Source organism: Trachypithecus francoisi, unplaced genomic scaffold, assembly GCF_009764315.1.
Source record: "Trachypithecus francoisi isolate TF-2019V2 unplaced genomic scaffold, Tfra_2.0 Lachesis_group1, whole genome shotgun sequence".
NCBI lineage: Eukaryota > Metazoa > Chordata > Mammalia > Primates > Cercopithecidae > Trachypithecus > Trachypithecus francoisi.
The window spans coordinates 85698898-85718697 of record NW_022681454.1 but is presented as its reverse complement, the minus strand read 5'-3'; positions in this window follow the sequence as shown (position 1 = coordinate 85718697).

Here is a 19800-nt window from a genome sequence, read left to right as displayed (position 1 = left end):
CTCACATATTTGTGTGAGCTAAAAATTAAAGCAATTGAACTTAGGAGAATAGAATAAAAGGATGGTTACCAGATGCTGGAAGGTGTTGTGGAGGAGTGGTGAGGAAACACAGATGCTTAATATGCGCCCAAACTAGAAAGAATGAATAAGACCTAGTATTTGCTAGGACAACAGGGTAACTCTAGTAAATAATAATAATAATAATAATAATAATAATAATAATTGTACATTTTAAAATAGCTACAAGAGTATAATTGGATTGCTTGAAACACAAAGGATAACTTATTGAGGTGAGAGACAACCCATTTACCCTGATGCGATCATTATGCATCACATTCTTGTATCAGAATATCTCATGCAACCCATAAATATGTACACATGCTATGTACCCACACAGGCACTTTGCAAAAGGCATTAGTTCTAATAGTTTATATAGAGATTTTCTATAATATTACATCACACATAATTATGTCATATGTACCCAGTCACAGTTTTATTGATTCCTCTAAATTCTTACACCTTTTATTATTTTTTGTTATTGTTTATCAGATCGAACTTTTAGGGTGTCAAACAGAAGTGTTGATAGCATACACTTTTATCTGCTCAAGTTCTGAAAGAAATAGCCTGCACCATTATGTAATGACATTACTTGTTATTGCTTTAAAATATCCCTTTTTCTATTTTGATAAAGGTTTTATTTATTTTTGAAACGTAAGTGGATTTTTCTCCTCCAATGTTCTGATCAGATAAATGGTCTTTTTATTCTGTTAATCTGAAAAATCAATTTAATGAATTTTCTCATACTTAGACAACATTTTATTCCTGAGTCGTCTTAAACATGCCATACTATCTCCTTAGTATGCTGTTGGATCCCTTTAGTAATAATCAGTAGAGGTGATTCTCAAATATGTATGTGAGACTGATTTGAAATGTCTTTTGTTTGGTATGTTTTTATATCTGAAATATCATAAAATGAGTTGGAGAGTATTACCCTTTATTATTTGAAAGAATGTAATCATTGTTTAAAATTTAAATTTTAATTATATTCATCTTAAGTAAATATGTGATGGAATATAGCCATGATGCCACGTGGGTTTGGAGCTATTTTTATGGAAAATATGCTTGCCTCATAAAATGAGTTGAGGGGTATTACCCTTTATTCTTTGAAAGAATGTAATCATTGTTTATAATTTAAATTTTAATTATATTCATCTTAAGTAAACATGTGATGGAATATAGCCATAATGCCAATGGGGTTTGGAGTTATTTTTGTGGAAAAACTTGTAAGTATTGCTTAAATTTCTTTAACAGTTTATTAGATTAAATGGTGGTATCTAAAATATATGTATGTTCATGTCCTAGAACCTGTGAGCATGACCTTATTTAGAAAAATGTTCTTTGAGATTTAATTTAAAGATCTTGAGATGAGACAGATTATCCTGATTTAATTGGTGGGTAGGTCACTGGATGCATGCTAAATCCAGTGATGTGCCTTTAAAAGAGACACAGAGATATACACACAGGAGGAAGGCCACACAAAGACAGAGACAACGATTGGAGTTAAGTAGCTACAAGCAAAAGACATGGAGTAACTAGAAGCTTGAGGAAGTTAAAAAAAATTCTACCCTACAGCTTTTGAGAGAAGCATATTCCTGACAACACTTTAACACTTCTGTAGTATATATACCATAAAATACTACTCAGTAATAAAAAGGAATGAAATCATGACTTTTGCAACGACATGAAGGGAACTGTAGGCTATTATACTAAGTAAAATAACTTATAAACAAAGTCAAAAACCGCAAGTTCTCACTTGTAAGTGGGAGCTAAACGGTGGGTCCACAAGCACATACAGAGTGGAATGATAGACATTAGAGACACCAAAAGTGAGAGGGCGGGACTGGGGTGAGGTATTAAATACTACCTATTGACTACAATGTACACTATTCAGGTGATGCACTAAAAGCCCAGACTTCCTTACTACACAATATATCCATGTAACACAACTGCACTTGTACCCCTAAATCTGTAAACATTAAAATAAAACATCTGAACTCCAGAACAGTGAGATACTAAATTTCTGTTTTTTTTTTTTTTTTTTTTTTTTTTTTAAGCCACTGCACTTGTGGTAATTCATTATAGCAGCTCTAGGAAACTGTACAAATAGATGTAGAAAGATTCAAAATTTTCTTTTCTTCTTATATTAAATTTAGTGAATTTTATTTTCTATGAATTGGTGTGTTTTATCTCAACTTTCATTTGCATAAAGTCATTTATGACATCTTTGTCTTACTCCTAGTATTTGTAATTTGTGCGTTTCCATTTGCTTTACTTCATTAGTCTTCAAATAGCTTTGCCATTTTATTACTTTTTATGAAGATCAATTATCTGTCTGTGATAATCCTCTATGTTCACTTGCTAGTTCTTTAATGTCTGTCTTTATTATTTTATTTTTTTCAATTAGCTGTTTTTAATATTGTTTTTCTAACTTTCTGATATGAATACTTGGTTTATTGATTTTAAGGCTCTTTTATTTTCTAATGTATCAATTCAAGTCTATAATTTTCCTAAAGTCCTAAGTCACCCATGCCTTTCAATTTTTATTATGTCATATTTTATTGTCATTGAATGAAAATTTAATGAGTTATTTTACAGCTAGATTAGGACACCTGTAAGTCAGATATTGACTCCTAAATAAGAGGTAGTTGAAATAGAAAAGCTAATCTTAAAGTATTTGCTTAAAGTTCAAAACTCCCCCAACAATATCCACCACCTGCTAGTTTATGCTGTTTAGAGATGTGCAGATTGATGGTTTACGCCTGGCTTAGCCATGTAAGCTTACTTGGCTTCCTAATCAGCTTAAATGGTTAACCATTTAAGGATAAAAGACCTCACCAGAAATTTTGCCTGAAATCTCATGTAACAAGATTTCTCACACTTATATTGCTGATTAACAACCTGGCAACAAAGGACAAAAAGAGCAACTAAGAAACTAGTGTAGGGAAGCTGTGCTTGGAAGTTCTCAGGCTCGTGATGCCTACTTGTGCTTGCTTTCTCCTTCTGGATTATCTTTTTCTGGTTGATGTCCTTACAGGACTATTCTCTGTAGAGCCTTATAAATCTTTTCAATTACCCAATTGTGCAAGTAACAATGTTATCACTGTATTGAAATGATCTCTTACTGTATCATACATATAATGTGCAGTTATACCCTGCATTTTCTTAGATAGAGGGACAAACTCCCAACTTACGAATAATGACGGTGGTATGAATCTCATACCCCCAAAGAGGACTCACAACTGCACCTGAAATATTAAATGGAATGTTCTTCTGAGGTGCTGAAATGTTGATAACACAAGGACTTTCTTTCTCTAATCTACATCTTTGAATAAGTGACGGTTGATTTTGTGACAATAGAGCCCTCAATCGCTTAGTTGTTTACCCACATTTACTTTCTAATTTTGTCCTATATACTTTACCTTCATTGAAACCTTATGTGAGCTTAATCAGTGGAAGCTTCTGAGTTGTTTTAATTATCCAACTTGTGTAATGACTGTACATACGCCCTTCAAAAGAATAGATATTCTTCAGATCATGGATGTAATCTTATTAATAGATCACTTAGGTAAATTGCTTCATACACATTAATTAAATTTCTCTATCTTTACTGATATTTTCTGCAGCTTCTCTCAGTTCCAGAGACTTCCATGTTAAAATATCATACTATTTTCAGTCCTGGAAGGTTTTTTTAATGTATTTTGAACTTTATAAGGTTTATGCAACAATAAATTATGTTATAACATGAGTGAATTTAAATTTTTTAAAAATCATTGATTTAAAAAAAAACAAGAAAATAAAAAAATTGTGGTTCTATTGCCTCATGTTGTATGTTGAATTTAAGAATTTTGATATCAGTGTCTTCCTTTTGCCCTTGTAAATTGTCTTACATTTTGTTTAGAGGTCTAGATTACTTTTGTTTGTTTTTAAAATCTAATAGATTTACTGTGTTGAATTTCAAGTTAATCTACCTGCATTAATCCTCTCAGGAACACAAGGAGTAGACCTTTTCAGTATGTGGTATTTTCTTTTAATTAGGGGACTATTTTAAAAATTGCAGCATAAAAATTACTTTTAGCACATTTTATTTTTCTTGTTCAGGGATTCCAATTACAGTAATACTATAATTGATTTTCCTGTTTTTTATCCACCATTTTTTCTCTGACCTGTTTTATCTAATTATTGTTTTCTTGGTTCTTTGTCTGCCATTTTAAAATTTGCCTTATTAAAATTTCATTTGTTTATATTCTTCTTGTATATAATCTAAAATTTAATATTCATTTACAGTATTATTTTTTTCTGTTGGTAGAAGAGCTGAGGCAGGACTGGCTTGTCTGTCATAATATAAATCAGTCTTGAAGATATGCGAGGTCCAGTTTTAAAACCCCTCGTGGACTTTGGAACACCAAGCTCTGTGCCAACGGGTGTAAAGCTGCCCTGTCACACCGCAAATCTAAGCCCAGGGCATAAAACCCCTCATGGCTTGGATGGAATCCAGGGCTCAGAGCATGATACCCCTCATAGCCTCTGGAATGTGTACAGACTTGTTGGTTGCTCTGCCAGGCTGCTGAACATGATCTCCATTATGTCAAGCAGCAGAGCATATTCTGCATGCATCAAAGAAAATGCTAAACTGTCACAGCTACACTTGATGCACCGCTACCTTTCTACCTCCATGTCCTCACATCCTCACCTGTTTATCCCTACGTCCTCAGGTCCTCACCACCTGCTTCTTTGTTTGGTCACCAATAACTGCTGTGGGATCCCAGAGCTTAGGGTCTTCACAGCCTCCAATCTAGCGTAGGCCCCCTGGACCCACTGTATACACTCTTCACTTGTCTTTTCTCATTCCTTTGACCCCGTAGGACTTTGTAGCCCTCATGGCTTGGCATTGGGCCTGATCACCCCAATATGTTCCATGCTCAATTCAATTAACTTTCTTTTTCTTTCAATAACTTTAAAAAATATTCTCACATTTTTATTTTGGTATATTTATTTCAATTTAGGTTGTTGTTTTATGGTTTTCTTTCTGATTCTTTGTGTGTGCCAGAGAGTTTATTTTCATCAACTGAAGTGTAATAAATATTACCTTCTGAAATTTGTCATAATACTGTATAGATTTATTTCATTTCTGTTGCCTTGATTTTGCTCTGTGGTGACTTATATGTTGCCTTGATTATGGTACTCCATTGGACTGAATTTATTTAATAACAATTTCCTGACATGGTGGATATGTGTGGGTTGGTGGGGGGAGAATTTTTTGGCCTTTTAGGATGCTAATTATTATTGTTAAATTATTTTTACTTTGCTATCCAGTTGTTAAGGGAAACTGCCCCCTTCTTTTCAGCCTTTCCTTAACAGATGCCATGCTTTCCAGATTGCCACAGTAAGCTTTCTGAGAACTTTTTCTATGGTTAGTGCTCTGATATGCCAGGGTGTGTTTTTAGTATTTGTAAACTTTTGATTACAAACAGATCTTCTTTTTCTAGCAGTGCTTAAGGTAAAATTTATACCTATGCTGGAGGCAGCGGTTCATGCCTGTAATCCTAGCACTTTGGGAGGCCATGACAGGTGGATTGTCTGAGCTCAGAAGTTCAAGATCAGCTTGGAAAAAATGGTGAAACCCTGTATCTACCAAAATACAAAAAAAATAGCCAGGAGTGGCAGCGTGTATCTGTAATCCCCACTACTTGGGAAGCTGAGGCAGGAGAATCACTTGAACCTAGGAGGCAGAGGTTGCAGTGAGCTGAAATCACACCATTGCCCTCCAGCCTGGGCAACAGAGCGAGATTCCATCTCAAAAATAAATAAATAAATAAACCTACTAGTAGTTACCTCCTTCCCTCTTCTCTTCAGTTTTCTTGAAATGCCCAAGTCCTCAGTAAAGCATGAGATATTACTCCTGAGAGTTGATGATTTTCCTTCCTTCCTTCCTTCCTTCCTTCCTTCCTTCCTTCCTTTCACGACATTTTCTTTCACTATATGGTCACGTATCCTTTTTGATAATAATTTTAATGAGTATCAACAGTTTTCTAAATTGCAAGCTATTTTCTATCTACATTTTAAGATATCATCAAATGTGCTCTGGATTTAGTTATTTCCATTGAGACCAGAGTTATCAGTCATACTATTATTATGAAGAAAAGATTTTTTTTTTTTACCAGGGTTTAAAATTTATCTCTTTGCCTTTGTTTTCAACAATTTTAGCATGATGTGCATATTTGGTTTAAATATTCTGGCCTGGTATTAATTTTTTTTTTTTTTTTAGATGAAGTCTTTGCTCTGTCACTAGGCTGGAGTGCAGAGGCACAATCTCTGCTCATTGCAATCTCCACCTCCTGGCTTCAAGTGATCCTCCTGCCTCAGCCTCCAGAGTAACTGGGACTAGCCTCCCGAGTAGCTGGCGCCACCACGCCCAGCTGATTTTTGTATTTCTAGTAGAGACGGCCAGGATACTCTCGATCTCTTGACTTCGTGATCTGCCCACCTTGGCCTCCCAAAGTGCTGGAATTACAGGTGTGAGTCACTGCGCCCGGCCGGTACTACTATTTTTTACATTTATGACTTTGTTATATTGGGAAATTTCTCAGCCACACATTTTCAAATATTTCCTCTTCCCCCTTCTCTTTCTACTCTTTTCTGGGCTTCCATTTACATATTTGACACCTTCACACTTACCTTTTGTATATCTTACTCTTCCTTCTATTTTTTCTATGCTTCACCTGAAATTTTTTTCCAACTCGTTGTTCACAAATTTTGTATTCAACTACATTTAGTTGTATTAAAAATATCTATTGCATACTTTTTTACATTATTGTATATAATATGTAGAATTTCATGTGGTTTATTTTTTCTTTTAAGTCTGTGACTCACTTTCTCAATCTTAAACGTATGTAAAATAATTATCTTAATCTTTGTTTTGATAAGTTCATGATATGAGCATCTAACAGTTTTTACTTTTTTTCTATTTCTTACTTTATTTTCACTGATAGCACCTTGTCTCATTGTCTTTCTGTATACTTTTTAATTAAATGCTGTGTGTTATATATATGCATCTATAAAATACAAAAATGGAGTGAGAAGAAATATGGTATTATCTCTTTCATAGATAATTTGTGTTTGGTTTTTGACATTAAGCTTTGGGCACTCACTCTTCATGCCTCTCCTCCTTCCCTTTGTGTTCATCATTTTGGTGAGGGACTAGAAGATGGCAGTTTCAGCCCAAAGAAAGCCAAAATTGACTTAATTCTAATTCATGACTTAAAATTATTTCAAATTGAGATTTAGTCCCTGAAATAGCCATTTTCTTCAGCTCAGTTTTACTCTTAAGTTTCAGCTCTTTTATTCCAACATATGGTTTGTATTGCTTTGCTGCCTAACCATAGTCTCCAGCTTTAAATATTAGTCTGCTCATTTTCTAAGGCAATCAAATTTTGCCTACCAAACATTTCAGATACCATTTTGAGATTACATCTTATTATTTCTTGCTATTTCTCCAACACGTTCAAATAATTTTTTAAACATTGCTTGGTTTTCTTATTTTTTTTTAGCAGAAACTCTGTTCTGAATTATCTAGACCCCGTATGCTTCTTCAAATTCTTCCTCTATAATCACTTTAATAAACTTTAATAACTGGAATGAAAACCAGACTACCTGCTATTATTTAACCCTTTCTTTAGAATACTGAAGTTGTGTGAAAAAAATGTTAAATGACAGCAGCCCTAGCTGCTGTCATTCTAAAAATATTTGTCGTTTATTCATTATAAAAACATTTATTGTTTGCTGATATGTGCAAGGAAATGTGAAGAGGATTGAATGTGCACTTTCAGAATAAACAAATATTATGTTCTGGTACCCAAGGAATTTATATTCTTGTGGGAGATATAAGCAGAACATCTATAATAAAATATAATAAGTACAAAGATAAAAGACTTTGACTTGCATGTGAAAAAGGCTGCTAACCAAGACTTAGGGGAATGTGGTAAGAGGAGGAAATTTTCTTTGATAAAACTTTCTTCTCATTTATGTACCCCTAAAACAAATCCCAATACCAAAGTAGTCTATGGTATGGAATCTTCTATTATACAATGGAATTAAATATTATCAATATACACCTATTTTCTTTCTCCTTCACTATTTTTTTTTTTGGCAGCAGCAGCTGCTGTTTTTACTAATATTCATTCCTTATTGAGTTACAGGAGTCCCTGCCTTTTGCTTTTCATTTGGGTATAAATAACCAACACTAATATTCTTTTCCATATTCATTATGAATATGGGTTCATATTTGAATGGATAAAATGTAATATGTTATTTTATTAAACTCTTTTTGAATGGACAAATATCAACTAAGATTTTACTAGACTACTGCCATTGTTTAATTCATAGCTTTGCTTGTTACATTATCATAAATGGAAATGAATTATATTTTTAGATGAAACTTCTAATTATAACCATCTATATTTCTATCACAGAATCTTTTAGACTAAAACAATAAATCACCATGGCAACTCAACTTTCACAAAGTTTAACTGCAGCCAGAAAAAAAATATTTTTAAGTCAACCCCATTATATAGCATCTAACTAAACAAAAGTCTGCCTTCAAAGTAAAGTACTTTTAATTAGAAGCCATGATTTCTAAAATGGTTTCAGTTATAGCAAAATGTTCACATTTCTCGATGCCTTAGAAATGAGGTATTTAAAATGATATTGGCCTGCTTCTCATTTTTTAACATATTTTTAATGCTATGAGATTGAGATTAGACTAGTAGCTTTATTTTTTTTTCTAGTTCAGTGTTTTTAGAACATTTTCACATTTATTTCAGTAAAAATCTGATTTAGTTTTTTCTAAATAATATATTTAAGAATTGAAACAGTTCAGTTTTATTAAAATATGAAAAGTAGGAACTATTTTGTGTATTTATAAATTTAAAACAGGCACTGAAATTTGAAATGATGTATTATTTGATAAGTGGAGTTCACAATGCTGAGGCTGCTTATTTGTATCTTAGTACTCTAAACTACTATTGGACCAGGTTTTGCAATATAACTGTAAATATTTATTAATAGTAAAACACTTCATTAAACATCTCCTTTTCTCCTACAGCTGTATCTTGTCAACTAAACTGATGACATAAAATGTATAATTTAAATTAACTTTTACATTCTTAAACAATGTACATGATTTTATAACTGAAATAATATTAAATCGTATAATACAGTCATTCCTTACCACAACTTTCCCTTCCCTCCCTGTCTCTCTCTCTCAAGAAATAATGTTTTTATTCGAACTTTTTTTTCAACTCTTATTTTAGATACAGGAGTGACATCTTCAGATCTGTTACATAGTAATATTTCATGATGCTGAGGTTTGGAGCATGGATCCTGTCATCTGGGTAGTGAGCATAGTACTTGATAGGTAGCTTTTTAACTCACTCCTACCACTATCTAGTCCACAGTGTCATTGGTTCCCATACTTATGTTCATGTTTACTTCCCACTTATAAGTGAGAATATGAGGTATTTGGTTTTCTGTTCCTACATTAATTTTCTTAAGATTATGACCTTTAGCTTCATGTATATATTTTTTCTTAAAAAAAAAGTATATACTGGTATTCTTTGATTAACCCATTTCGTACAATATCTACTGACTTCCTATACTAATGAAAAATATTTTAGGTCTCTGATCTTTAGTCCACCCTGCTGCACAATACACACTCGTCTTCCAATGGAGTCATAGTACGTTTTGAGGCTAAATCTGCGTTTAGCGATTACACTATTATGTTTATTAAAATACTCACAACTGAACATTGAGGTGTAATATGAGCACATTCCATGTCTTCTTTGTTTTTCTTTGAGTTAATGTTTGTCTTTTATCTGCATTATTTATAAGTCCTTTGAAATTTCATGTGTCAATTTATCTCCCACTTTCCAATTGTATCTCAGTGTGTGTTTTCACAATGGCCATTATATAATGTACTCAATCAGTTCTCTTTTTATCACCCTTAGAGATAACAGGACTTGAGATCTCCATTATTCTGTGTAGACTGGTTAGCATCTAGGGCATCTTTGTAATTTCATGAATTACATTTGTTTTTCCCTGAGTAGGGCCATAAGAAGCAATTCCTCATCCATTCAAGTTGTATCCTGAGATTTCAGCAATTCAGTCACACCTTCAGGCTCCACTTCTTATTCTACTTATCTTGTTATGTTCACCACATTTGCAGTTACTTCCTCCACTAAAATCTCAACCCCTTCAACGTCATCCGTTAGGCTTGGAATCACCTTCCTCCAAACTCCCTTAACATTGATGTTTTGACCTCCTTCCGCGAATCACAAATGTTTTTAATGGCATCTTCCAGAAGATTTTCAACTTACTTTGCCTTGGTCCATCACAGGAATAACCGTATATGTGAGCTAGAACCTTAAAACTTTAAACTCAAAATTACTCCTTGATCCATGGGCAGCAGAATGGACACTATATTAGCAGGTATGAAAACAACATTAATCTCCTTTTATATCTCCAGTATAAATGTTAGGTGAAAAGGTGCAATGTCAATGCGCAGTAATATTTTGAAAGGAGTCTTTTTTTTTTTTTTTTTTTTTCCTGAGGAGTAGATTTCAACAGTGGGCTTAAAATATTCAGTAAACAGTGCTGTAAACAGATGTGCTGTCATCAGGGCATTGTTGTTTCATCTTTAGAACATTGAAAGAGTAGATTTAGCATAATTCTTAAGGATCTTCAGATTTTTGAAATGGTAAATGAGCATTGGCTTCTTCTTGAAGTCAACAGCTGTATTAACCCCTAACACACAGAAAAGTCAATCTGTCCTCTAAAGCTGTGAAGTCAAACATATATTTTTCCTTTCTACCTATAAAAGTCCTATATGGCATCTTCTTTCAATGTAAGGCTGCTCTGTCTACACTAAATCTGTGTTGTTTAGTGTAGCCACCTTCATCAATGATCTTAGCTAGATCTTCTGGATGATTTGTTGCCCCACTTCTGTATCAATACTTTCGGCTTCACCTTGCACTTTTATGTTAAAGGAGACAGCATATTTTCCTTTTTTTTTTTTTTTTTTTGAGACAGAGTCTTGCTCTGTCGCCGAGGCTGGCGTGCAACGGCTGGATCTCAGCCCACTGCAAGCTCCGCCTCCCGAGTTTACGCCATGCTCCTGCCTCAGCCTCCCCAGTAGCTGGGACTACAGGCATCCGCCACCACGCCCGGCTAGGTGTTTTTGTATTTTTTTTTTAGTAGAGACAGGGGTTTCACCATGTTAGCCAGGATGGTCTGGATCTCCTGACCTGGTGATCCCCCCATCTCGGCCTCCCAAAGTGCTGGGATTTCAGGCTTGAGCCACCGCGCCCAGCCGAGACAGCATATTTTCTTAAACCTCATGAATCATTCTCTGTTAGCTTCCAGCTTTTCTTCTGTAGCTTCCTCATTTCTCTCAGCCTTTGTAGAATTAAAAAGAGTTAGAGCCATGCTCTGAATTATGTTTAACATTCGCATGTGAGAATGTTGTGTCTGGCTTGATCTTCTATCCAGACCACTCAAACTTTCACCTTATTAGGAATAAGGCAGTTTTGTTTTCTCATAGTTCATATGTTCACTAAAGTAACACTCTCAATTTCCTTCAAGAACGTTTCTTTTGCATTCACAACTTGGCTAATTATTTGACACAAGAGACTTTTGACCACTTTCAACCTCTGACACTCCTTTCTCACTAAGCTTAATTATTTCTAGCTTTTGATGTAAAGTAAGAGACATCCAACTATGCTATTCTCTTGAATACTTACAGGTGGCTACAGGGTTGTTAATTGGTTTAATTTCAATCTTAATGTGTCTCAAGGAATAAGGAGACCCGGATAGAGGAAGAAGTCTGGGGAAGAGCCAGTTGGTGAAGCAATCAGAACACACACAACATTTATCAATAACATTTGTTATCTTACATGAAGTAAGTGGTGCTTCTAAACAATTACAATAGTAAGATCAAAGATGTCTGTCACCATAATAGATATGATAGTAAGAAAGTGTGAAATATTGCAAGAATTATCAAACTGTGACTCCGAGACATGAAGTGGGTACATGCTGCTGGAAAAATGGCACCAATTTCTCCAGCAACTGGATGCAGTGTTGCTACAAACCTTCAATTTGTAAAGGCATCATATCTGTGAAACACAATAAAGCAAAGCACAGGAAAATGAGGTATGTCTGTACAGTCTTTCATTTTTCTGGAGCACAATTATCAGAAACTTTCTGGGAAAGGATGAAAATAGTTACACTTTTGAGACATTGCAGTTCTGAATGTGTGCCTGCTTTGATCCTTTTGTTTATCCAAGGGATTAAAAGACTGTCAACATTAGTATTGGTGACAGTACTCCAAGGTAGTATACATATTATTTGCCAAAAGCAGTTCTGCACTATTTTTTTCCCTTTTTCTGGAATTTATTTTTTATCATAGAAAGTCATGCCTTGCTCCATTACCTTCTTAATGTTCTCAGTCATAGGTAACCTCAATTAGGTAACACCTACTGGCCACACAATGGAAAATCTTAACCACAACTGCCCAACTCTCTCTGTTCTAATTATCTGGTTTTAATTTTCACCTAAATATTGAAAACCATTAAATATACAGTATATTTTATTTATTTATCTTTCTTATCATTTGTTTACCTTTTCTAAATGGTAAGTTCCTGGAAGGCAGAATTTTATTTTATGTTTATTTCCACTGCTACATCTCTACTGTTAGGAAGAGTCCTTACTAGAGATGAGGTGCCCAATAGATTGTACTTATTGAAGGATACACCAGATGAGCGAACAAATAATTCAAGTTTGTTTTCATTGTCTGTGCTGGATATTTGTCGTTGGTACTGTCAAGTTTTCTAGAATGATTCAGTCAATCGTTTGCTCCCTTGTATCTCTTTTCTTTATTTGAACCTCCTCTCAGGTCTTTTATTGTTCTTACTGTTCATCTCCTATAACTTTTTAAGCCTTTTAAAGAAATCTCTCTCTAGATTATTTTCTCAACTCGACCTTTGTTTTACTTTTTCGTTTCTGCTTACAAATTTTCGTTTCTCTGAATATTCCCTTAAAATTTTTTTCTTACTTCAAGGGCAAAGTAAATTGTCTTATCTCTATGAGATTAATAATAAATTTGTTGATATTTTATTCTTCTCTATCTTTATTTCATCCAATATGCCCTTATTCATTATATTTATTTTATCTTTCGATGTCTGCCAGTGCTTAAGAAAGGGAAAGAAGTTGCTAACTGCAATCTTCTGGGTACCTAATTGAGTATGTCAACTTGGAATTTTCCTATAGAGTTTGTTGGGGAACTCTGATGGTGGCATCTTTAGGTCTTTTGAGCCAGTGTGTTTCTTCAGAGGGCACTCTGCCAATCTCCTGCCGGGGAAGTCAGAAATCTGAGAGATAAGTGAGGAAAGATGTCTGAAAGTCTTAGCATTCAATGTATGTAGGCCTAATTATTTTCATACAGGACTCACGCCCTCAACTATTATTAGTGTCTCCCAGTCCAGAGACTCTCTGTATATATGGCCCCTTACAGAGAATAAACCTCCTCCCTTCCACTGGGGTGCTAGTATATCTAGATATTTAACTACTTCTGAGACATCTTTTAACTTGCTTCCCCTTATTTCAGCATGCCTTCACTGATGGTTCCTGAATCTGTTGAGGCTTCTGAGTTTATAGATCATGTAACTCTTGGCTTTCTTAACTTCCAGCTAAAGATTTGACTTCCAGGGGCTTAGTAAATTAATATTACAAGTCTACCTACTTCCTAGCTTTCAAAATTTGATTGTTATTGTATTCCTGTTCATCATCTTTGTGACTTTTTTATAATCCTTTTTAAGGGTGGGGAGGGAGAAAAATTAGATGTAGGTGTTAAGTATATCTATCTAGAAGCTACCTATGTTTGCCTGTGTTTAGATTAAACTACCATAATTGTGTCCTGTTCAGAAAAAATAAATTCTGGATATTGAATAATGAATATTTTGAATGATAATACATGCTGCAATATCAAATAGAGTACTCTTTAGCACATAAATATACAATAGCTTGTTGGTTCTTCAATTCAATACTGTTAGACAAATAAAATAAGTAATACCATCATTCTTGTTTGAAAACATAGGGAACCAAAATCCAATAGCACTAACTAAGAGGGTCGTGGTAATTAGTTAGGCACCAAAGTCTATGATAGCTTTAATCATTTCAAATATAATACCTTTTTTAAACCATATCGTGTAACTGAAATATTTTATCTTTTCATTTTCAGGAGACCTTTTGGAATAAATATATTTTCATCACATAAAAAAAGTTGTCTAGAATAATATTGCTTTGTACACAATATCATTCAGCAATTAAATATATAGATTTTTATCCATTACTGTCTCTGTAGAGAAAGTCCCTGCTACAGAACATTAAGAACTCTCATGCACAATATTTATTTTTCTTAATAAAAAGTGTGTGGCTGCATAAAATTTTAATCTTCAGAGATTTTTGAATTAATGGCATGTAGTGATAGATATTAAAAATTATGGTCATGAACTCTGGAGATTCTTGTAGAGATATGTGTTCAGAGTTCAATATCATTTCGTCAAAGAAACTAATTCAGTGGAGTACAGAAAAATATTAGTATGTTAGGTTGTATTTTATTTTGTCTTTACAAACCCTTCTATTATAATACATCACCCTATTCTGTCGCCCGATCTATGCGTTTATGTGTGGATGTGTTGAAGTTCAACTTTAGTAATCTCTCATATTCTCATAAAGATATAATTCAGAAGAATATTTTAATAAAGATCTTGCCGTGCCAACTGTCTGTGTCTTATTAGTTTATTCAATTTTTAGTCCTTTATATAAGATTAGATTTCTGATGAAGGATATTATGTGTATGAATCATGAAACAATAATCAGAGAGTCTAGATTTTGAATTCCTGCATGAACAAAGGTGGGAGGAGTTGGTGGCGATGATCATAAAGATTGTGGCATATTTTTCCAGTAAACTATAATGTGCCATAAACAGTATAATAAAATTTTTAAAACTTTGATATAAGGCAAAGCACAGTGCCCCTCACCTGTAATTTCAGCACTTAGGGCAGCAGAGGCAGGAGAGTAACTTGAGCCTAGGAGTTCAAGACCTGCCTTGGCAATATAGTGAGACACTATTTTTCACAAAATGAAAAAATAAAAGACAAAAAAACCCTTGATATTTTTATTTATTATAAAGGTAATTCCGATGTTTAGACAAAATTAAGTGATAGTTTAATTTTGGTATATCAAAAAATACAATCAATAATATGCCCAAGCATTAGCAATAACTAATAGCACAAGAGAAAACAAAGAATATTTATAAAAGCTTTAAAATCAGTGATCAGTATAGGAATAGCCCAATATATGTGCTGGACCATTGTAGAGAGCACTGTTAAATAACACTATTTAGTTAAAAGAGTAAGGCCTAGAAATGAAACTATATCCAATATTCACTAATTACTATACAAACTATCAAAAAATTTTTTTCATAATTTTAAAGAAAATTTATTAATTAACAAAGTTGATAAATTGACCAGAATAGAAGACATAGAGCCAAATATTGTTTGTTGGAAGTTTTTTAGAGGATAAAAATATTTTAAGTACTCACAGGAAACACGATGTATTACTTAATGCATTCTTCTTCAAAAATAGGCTTTCCATATAGAGAACAAATAAAAATAGATTCTTACTCATTCTTTTTACAACAACTAATTCTTTGTGATTTGAATCAAAATATATTAAAAACTTTAAAACTATTGAGAATAATAAAGCAGTACTTATGTACTTGTTGTATGTGACTTGCTATTTATTGAAAAAAGCATTGACAATAAAGGAAAAAGCATACATGTGCATATAAATCTATGTATAATTTCTTAAAAACAAAATATTCTCTACAGAAAACAAAAAAAGTCTCCCTAAAATCAAAGTTAAAAATAATAATAGCAGAAAGGGAGAAATTACGATGCACAAAACTGAAAAAGGATTAGTTTCTAGATTATATTCAGGTATTTAAAACCTAAAATGAATTTTAAAAATCCAGATAAGCCAGTAAAAATAGTGGAATAGTTATCTGAGAAAGATTTACAGACTTTAATTCTGAATGATCACTGTATATATTGAAAGGTGAAAAATATGTAATTCTGTTCATAATCAAAAAATTAAGACATGTACAGTGGGCTGCCACACCCACTAGAGTGTCCAAAAATAATGAAGTCTGGTAACATGTAGGAATGTATATTGGCTCTGCTACATTGCAGTCCAACTTAATAATGTCTAGCAAAGTGAAAAATATCAGTAAACCACAGTTTAAAATTGGCATTTGGCTATTTATCTATAAAATAATATTTCAAATGTTTTGTAAAAAATAAGATCTTGAAGAACATTAGAGATAGCATTTTCTGCAACAGTCAAACAGAAAATTAAATGTCCTCAAATACAATGTAGGGAATAAGTAAATTATACATTATTCACATCACAGCATATTGAATAGAAGTCTAAATGAATAAATCATCACATCTATATCGGCACTCACTGCTCTCAAAATCATATCTTTGAATTTCACAATAATGAGATAATAAATTGATGTAAAGTTTAATGCATAAGTGCAATCATGTTTGATATTAATTATCATTACTCAGTTATGACCTAAAATTGCAACAGTATGCATGAGAATTTAGAAAACAAATTAATCATAGTGGCTATCTCTGTGAGAAAGAAAGGTGAATGAAAATAAGCAGGCATAAAAAAGTGAACATTTCATATATATTTAAAGGAACTAATTAATATATAATTCATTATAGAAAATAATACTGACATTATTTTACAATGTTGGACATGTGCATACCCCATGATACAGTATTCCATCAATTATGCACTGCAGATAGATGTATACACATATACCTCAGGAGATATGTACACAATGTTTACATCATCTCTGTTCAAAATATCAAAAAGTCAGAAATCATCCAAATGCCAACTTAAAAGAGAATGAATATATATATATATATATATATATATATATATATATATATACAGGTATGTGCTATAGACTGAATGTTTGTTTTCTTTAAAACTCATATTTTGAAGTCCTAACCCCAATGTGATGGTATTAGGTGGCAGAACTTTTGGAGGTGATTAATTTAGGATGGTGGAGCCCACATGAATGGAATTAATGGTCTTAGAAATGAGGGTCAGTGCTTCCTCATCCCTTACATCATGGGAATGTACAACAAAAAGATGGCAGTTTGCAAACTCAAAGGAATCCCTCAGCAGAACCCAATTATGCTGCCACTCTGATCTTGAACTTCTGGACTCCAGAACTATGAGAAATAAATTTCTGTTGTTTATAACCACCCAGTTTATGGTATTTTGTTATGGTAGCCCAAGTAGAATAAGTATATTATCTCAATGGATTTTACACAGCAGCAAAATGAATAAACTACAACCACACAAAGCAACATAGATAATTTTCAAAACAATAATGATGATGATAGATAAAGATAGGCCCATAAGACGCTATTAGTGTGATGTCATTTCTATAAATCTTGAATATAAACATATATCAAAAACACCTTGTTTAGGAATATATGTATACAAAAATATTTCATAACACTGAAGGCAATGATGAAGACATAATTTAGGCTGGCATGATCTCTGTTGAGGGAAAGGCAAGAGGTAGATGGTAAAGACACATACCTAAGTGGACACGAGTTGATGGCAGCATTCCAGTCCTTGTATGTGATGATGATGTCACATGTTTATTACAGTATTGAGCCTTACACTTGCATACATATTATGTTTTTATCAATTATAATAATAGGATAAATATATATAAATATCTGAAGAAATAAGTATGAAAAAGTGTTAACATTAAAAAATTTGTTTAACAAGAATGTAGATATTTCTTGAATTTATCTTTTATTCCAAGCCATTCCAATTTTCTTTCTATAACAGGTTCTTCAAAAATCCCCCTGGCATACACCCACTGCCCAGTTCCAAAGCCAACCTTATATTTTTATGTATTTGTTAAGAAAATACCCTGCTTCTGGTACCAAAATCTACATCATTATCTATAGTGTGTGACAAAATTCCCCAAAACTTAGCAGCTTATACCACTAACATTTATTTTCCCAGTTTCTGTGGGTCAGAATCTGGTTTTGTTTGTTTGTTTGTTTATTTATTTATTTTTTTTGTGGATAGAATGAAAAAATTGCCTTAAATAGATCATTAGTAGAAATCTGGAATTTGAGGATGCTGCTGGTGAATGCTCAAAAGGAAATAAGGAAATTATTATTGGAACTTGGAGGAAAGGTGACCCTTTATCTATAGAAAACATAAATCGTATCAACAATATCACCTGCAGACATGTGGAAAGTAGAAAATGTGCATCGAAAACTGATTAAGTTAGCTAAGTTAATTTTCAAAGTGTTAAATATCCCATCTGGTTAAATCTTGCTGCTTATAGTAAAATGTGAAAGAATTGAGATAAATTGCAGAAAGGATTGCTAAACAAAAGGAGATAGTACTCGATGGTTTTAAAAATTTTAAGTCTTTCCAGATTGCAAACCATGCTAAAATTAAGAAGTAACATGCAAGAAAATATCTATTTTAGGAAACTGCAAGTAAAATGTGGTCAGAGAAGAAGCTGAAGATGTGGCTGTGAAGATTTTTGTCAAGAACTCAGAGATCAAAGAGGTTCCTCAGGGTACTATTCAGTCAAACTAAAAGAACTTTAACGAGATTAAAGGATTGGCTCAGAGATCCCTTCAATCAAACAATAAGACCTGCAAGAAGTTTAAGATCTTATTTCAAAGAGATTAGTGGGTATGTCTTTTGTTTAAAAAGTAAAACCAAATGAGATTCACAGAAAGTCTACAGAGACTTTGAGAGAATTGTATTTGCAGACAACCTGTCTTTGTGGACCCAAAGAGTTGGAGACAGAGCAAAAATTTTTAAAAAGACATTCAATCTCCAAAATTCTTCAGGCAGGAAGCAGGTGGAATCCACTCATCTGTACCACCTTTCCAAAAAACAAAAAAAAGTGAAAAATGAGTCAGAGGGTGGAATCAAGGACCTCAGCATACCTTAGTATAGACTCAATAAATGTGGAGGAATGTTTATAAGAAAATGAAGAATATGTCATTCATTTTTTAGCTGGATACCAGAATTACTCTCGACTCCTTCGTGTCTCTCATTTTGCTCATTTTGTTTTAAATAGGAGCATCTCTTGCATTATCTATGTTTGTCCCATCATTGTATGCTAGATGTGTGAGAACAATATCTGTCTCTTTAATTCTACAGCTCAAGAGAAACTATACCCAGGAGTTCTATTTAAGGAACTACACTTGACAAGCTACATCCACACTAGACCTGATTTAGGAAATGAGATTCTTGACTTTTAGTGAATGCTTAAATGGGATAAGCCTTTTGGGGACCTTAAGAATGAGTGAGAATACTGTACATATGGTAAGGGTGATGGGGACCAGAAGAAACACTGTAATAGTCTCTAAAATGACTCCCAGTCACTATCCCCTGCTATTTATGACTTTGTATAAGAATGGAATTTCTCATTTCCCTCCTGGCAAATGGGAGTTGGACCTGAGGACTAATTTCTAAATAGTAGAGTATAGCAAAATCTTAGATGTCCCTTTCAGAGGCACCAAGCTAAATAAAGCCCAGATTGCTGAACCAGAGAAG